Consider the following 5,969-nt stretch of genomic DNA (forward strand, 5'->3'; position numbering starts at 1 on the left):
AGCATATGACTTCCCCGCTTCCTATTCTAATTGATTCTTTTCCCAAGATTGACCCCCATTTGGAACAAGTCTGGGCATTTTTTTTTCTGTCCGCTCCAGGCCAGGCACTTGGCACAACCTCCCCTCCTGACACTGGGACATGGTGAGAAGGAGGTCAGGTGCAGGATCTCAGACCTCAGTCTGAGTGACAAGGTGTGTTTGATGTGTGTGAGACCTGAGCTGACCAGGTGGCGGAGTCGCTGCTCATAAGCACAATTGTTCAGTAACCCTGGTAGCGAGGCCCCTTATCCTGGGCCTTGCCTTAATTCTTTCACCAAGTCTGTGTTCACAACAGATGTTGTTACACAGACAAAACCCAGACTCCTAATAGAAATAGTTTCAAAAACTCCCTGTTGGCTTTTTAGGGAGAGAACCGACTGTGAGGCATGTGTAAGGTCGTGTGTGCTATGGGTTTTGGTCCAATTGGTTTTTATGACCTCTTTTGTGTCTTGTGATGAAACATCTGTGCAGATTTGTGGACAGACTACAGTCGAGAGCACTGGGTGCATATATGTCTCGTGTGTACTAGGTGCGGCCGAAGCTGTTTACATCTTGTATCGAGCCTGTACTGTGTTTTCACTGGAGTGGTGCATGACTTGTGAGCACTTCAGCCTCTCTAGTTTCTCTAAGCACTTCAGTCTGAGGTTTATGGGCTCTGGGGACCCTGCGATGAGACAGCTGTGCAAAGGAGTGTGTGTGCATTTATAAAACGATTAAAAAAAAAAAAAAAAGTGCATGTGTGAGCAGGCCGCCTTGGTGCAGCTCATAGCCCGTGTGACCCTTTGCCCCGACGGTGCATGACGGTGTGAACGAGCAAGGTCACCATGCGCTAGCCTGATGGGAGTTGAGGCATCTGTCTGCCGTGATGAATAGCAAGCACCTGCACTACTCACGGAAAGCAGCAAGATTGAGAGATGGAGAGGGAGGGAGGAAAAGAGAGTACAATAAGTGTCCAGCTCAGAAATTGGCAACAAGAGACCTCACCTGCTACAAGCCGTGGAGCAATAAAAAACAGCCTCCCTGCAAACCTCCCTTCCTGCCTCCCTGAGAACCCCCCTCCCTTCCCCCCACTACCACTATCATCCACACAGACAAACGCAAACACACACTCACCCACACACATACACACTCCAGCTCAACCTGCTGTATTGGAGATGTTTGTCTTGCTAATGCGCAGTACCTCGGAGAGAATCAGACTTAATGCAAGGAGACCACAAACTCTGCGGTCTGTGGTCTTAATAAGGACTAACCACTCGCCAAGCTTGGCCAGAGCTGGACTGGGAGTCCGAGGGGATAGAACCAGAGAGAGAAGAGAAAGAGAATGAGTGATGATGAAGAGAGAAAGAGTGCAGGATGGAGGAAGGGAGAGCATGGGATGGCAGGAGAGAGAGGTCGGGGATTGTTTTACAAACAGAATTCCTTTAATTAATCACCCTGTTTGAACAGCTGGCCTTCTCAAGACAGGTCGTAACGGGATCCCTACATGGAAGTGCCGATTACAGACGCGGATTCGGCAGAAAAATATTAGCTGTCAAATGTTGCAGCAGAGAGGTGCAAGAGAAGGCCCCTGTTTCCTGGTGGTGAGAGAGCCACAGACAGGGGGGTTGCTTAACATGGCTCCCAGAGGACTGAGGCTGCTCAATGCAATGCACGGGTCCTGCAGAGGGGGGCAAAGGGTCAGCCCCCCAAAGGCCAGCAGTCATCCCACAGGACCGAGACCAGTGCAGCAGTCTGCAGAGCGGGTTCAGGCTTTAGGGTCAGGCTCTGATATGGGACTGGAAACTTAGAGACCCCCATGTTAGCATTTATGTACAGGCTGCACATAAACAACTGAGAGCAGCTGTCAAGAGAGTATGCAGTGTCCTAGTGGTACATGTTTATTATCGGTGTCCCTGTGGCGGGCTTGACATCATGGTTAAGAATGTGGCTGTGAAATCGTTGGCTACCAACACTTTGTAAATAAATACATTTTGTATATAGGTCAGATTGTGGACAGGTCATTGGCATTCTGAAGGAAAGCTGGGAATTACATGTATTAACAAATATCCATCAGAGAATGGTTTGTATTAGTCTCCATGGGGTCCGTTCTTTGCTAAGTCATCCTAGAATGTGTGCGAGCAGCATTTCAGACAAAAATAAACTAATTTTAACGGAGTAGTCACAAAAAGAAGATTCTTTACTAGAGTTCAACTTTTCTAAACTCTCACTTTTCATTGTGCATTGTTCAGTGATGACTTTTGAGGGAGCAGAGAGAACCTCCACAATGGACAAAGATTTTATGTCACTTTATCAAACCGTATCGAACCCTGCTCTGACAAACAAAATAATCCCAATAGTGCTTTTCTCCTTATATACATTTTGCAATGACCAAAACTAGCGACAACCTACAGAAGACATTGGATTAGCAGTTACCACATTCTATGTTCAAATAAACTTTACTGTTTACTTCCCAGTGTGTCTATGGTTAAAAACTGTCCAACATTTACCATGTCAGGCTGTCCTGACAGTCATTGATGTCCAGACAGGTATGACCTGATAAACCCAACAGCGGAGACTGGAAATTCATGTTGCATGATGCTTAATGGTATTCAACAGCTATGGACGTTGGTGAACAATTGTATTGTCAGCTGTAGTTAAAATAAATTTAAAGTTTAAAATGACCAATTCTGCCAAAACCAAGGAGAAATTTAAGGTTTTCTTGGCAGAATTTTTCATATGCCTGCTATTCTATAAGAAAATAGACTTGCTGTCTCCCCTTCCTGTACTCCTCTTTTTCCATTTTCAAGTTCCTTTTTCCATTTTCGCTCTCTCTCTCCCACCCTGTCTCAATATCTCATTCTCTCCATTCAGCGAAGGAAGAGAAAAGGGAGTAATGTTGGCTCAGGTGCTTCATTGTCAGAGCACTCACTTACAATGTATTTACATGTGGGGTAAGGAGGAAACAAATGTTCATCAACCACACACACACACACGCGCACGCGCGCACACACACACACGCACGCGCGCACACACACACACACACACACACACACACACACACACACACACACACACACACACACACACACACACACACACGCATAACTGAGATGTATCACTCAATTGTGTAAACAGCGATATTAGTGTCAGACCTTCCAGTCCACCCCCACTCCCCTTTCTCTCATGGCCATGATGTAATTACCAAGGCACTTAATTAGTCATTGAGAGACTTGGAGCGGACACAGTGAGAAAATAAGATTTACCAACTCATGAGGCTAAACCCTCTCTTATTAAAAATGGCAGTTACAACAACAATAACTTTATGAAGGCAAAGCTGTCTTAGTAATACATTTAACTCCACACCTTTTCACTGGGATACACACCAGATAAAGCTTCGACCTGTCTGGACAATCACGTGAAAAAAAAAGAAAGAAAAACCTTTTCGAACATCTGTCGGGCTTTCCTTTGAGAGCCCCATAAAGTTTCACCACGGAGTTTTGTGGTGATTTTCCGGGTTTCTCTATGTATCCCAATAGGCAGGCAGCAGCTCGTTCAGTGAACCGTGTTCAGTTCAAAGCACAGAGAGGAGTTGAAGAGTGTTGAGGACAATGATGTATAGCCAACTGGACCACCAGGTCTATGGCTTTGGTTTACACTTTGTGTGTGTGTGTGTGTGTGTGTGTGTGTGTGTGTGTGTGTGTGTGTGTGTGTGTGTGTGTGTGTGTGTGTGTGTGTGTGTGTGTGTGTGTGTGTGTGTGTGTGTGTGTGTGTGTGTGTGTGTGTGTGTGTAAGACACTTCCTCACATGCACACCCAAAGACAAACACAAAGCAATAATTAATACTGTTGCGTCGTCGTGGATGAATTAGTTTCCGTAACAACCTGTTCATTACTCTAATACAGCTGTTATACTTTAATGCTGGTATAAGTAATCATACATGTTCATAATCTAGCAACAATTAGAGGCAACAAATTGAACTCCAATTTTAATGACATCCGGAATGACATCATAATGTCTGTGTAAAGACTGAACAAGACCAACGAACTGGTTCACAAAGCAGTTAGCTGCCTGTTAGCAGTGTTGCCATAGCTGCCGTGAATAAAACACTGAAACATTCAATACATGTTGTTTTGTTTTTTTTCTGGTTCATGCAACCTGTGCTGAAGGAGTGGGAGAGTTCAGAGGGTAGGTAGATATTTTCACTGGAGAAAAATTAAAGCAGCAATCCAGCAATTTAATATTGCACTTCCATAAAATTTAGGGACTCACAAGAGGCCTTAAAAGGCTCAAAGTAGCCAAGACATGCTGGATTTTGGTTCCCAGTATTGATCAAGCTCAAGAGACACTAGCTTTTACTTTTCCTGTAATGCAGGTGGCGTCTTGTACGAGACCCTCTTGCCTTCTAAAGGTGTCACTACGTTTCCATCGAAGCACTTGTCGGACGGTCAAACAACATCTGAAAACCGTCTTATATCACACTTTACTGACACAGAAGTTCAGGGGGCTGTATTCCACAATTTTTATACCTTTTTGACATCAACAATTCATTAACACACATTTCATACAGCGATTGGCCAGCTGTGCAGAGGTGAGAAGCGGATAGAGTTATAATTTCTCTCTCAAACATCATTTCTGTCACTTTTCATATTTACAAACCAGCACAACACTGTGAATACCATCCAGGAAAAGAAATACAAAGATGTCCACAGTTATCGCCGGTGGCAGCTTTTTACCCTGTCAAGTGGCCGCTCAAAACAATCAGAAATACCATGACCTTCTGACCTTTCATAATGTCATACAAACTAGTCTTTTTATAGCAAGAACTGAGCTTAAAGACTCCCTTCTTTCACTTTTACGATTAATTTCAACCCAAACTTTTAAAGGTAGAGTTTGCGATTCTGATCCAATACACTTTTTGTCAAAGCAAATATCTCCTCATGGTCTGCTAGTTGTCCGTTCTTTGTGCACGTTGGATAAATATCTGGTGTTTGTACACAGCCATGTCTCTCCAAATGGGAAACAAACAAAGTGGCCCAGTGGGACAATAAATAGAGCACATGCTAACACACTGAACTGCACAACATTATCACAGACGGCCCAGAAACACACAAATCTGTCAAGTCTGTCTACGAAAACGAATCCAGTAGATAAGACTGACAACATATCACGTATAATGTTTGGACACAGATGTATCAAAAGGGGAAGGAGTCGAGATACTTTGATGTGGAGTCAAAAACCACTCCACCGATTCATGTTTTTTTCTGAATGTGCTTTTTGTCTTTCAGCCAGAATTCAATTTTGCAGGAAATCAACAGCCCGTTTGAAAAAATATCAGCTTTTAAGTTTTAAGCATTCACTGCAACATCACACCCAATTCCCAGCATGATTTGCTGAGACGTGGTACTTTTGTTGTCTCCTCCTCCCTGTGCAGAGGAGTCTCCTGTTTGCATGCTCTCATGTTTTGTGACCGTGCATACTATTGACATATTTGCATCCTCTTGCAGCAGGACTGATCTTTCCATAAGACAAACAGACCAATCTGTATGCACATCTGCGAGCGCCTGCGTGTGCTCATCTCGGAGGCGCCTAGATATTACTGTATGTTTTTGTGTTCTTGTTTGTGTTACGTTGGTTGAATTAGTGCAGTTTGGTGGGTGTGTTTGCATCCTCCGAGAATATGTGTGTGCTGAATGTATTTGTGTGTCTGAATTCCCCACACTTCTCTCGAAGTGCTTGTTTGTGTGCGTCTGCTCTTAATGAATGCAGCCATAGGATAAACATCTACATGATAAAACATAGGATAAATATCTACATGATAAAACAGTTATAATTAAGCACATGTGGGATGTATCGAGCGGAGAGCATGAGATGGATGGAGGGAACGAACGCGAAATACAAAAAAGTCAAAACAAGAGCTGACAAAAGGGAAGACAACAGAGCAAAAGGTGTGA

This window comes from Brachyistius frenatus, unplaced genomic scaffold, assembly GCF_029030835.1.
Source record: "Brachyistius frenatus isolate BFR_SWC_R1_liver_20210118 unplaced genomic scaffold, ASM2903083v1 Contig_67, whole genome shotgun sequence".
NCBI lineage: Eukaryota > Metazoa > Chordata > Actinopteri > Embiotocidae > Brachyistius > Brachyistius frenatus.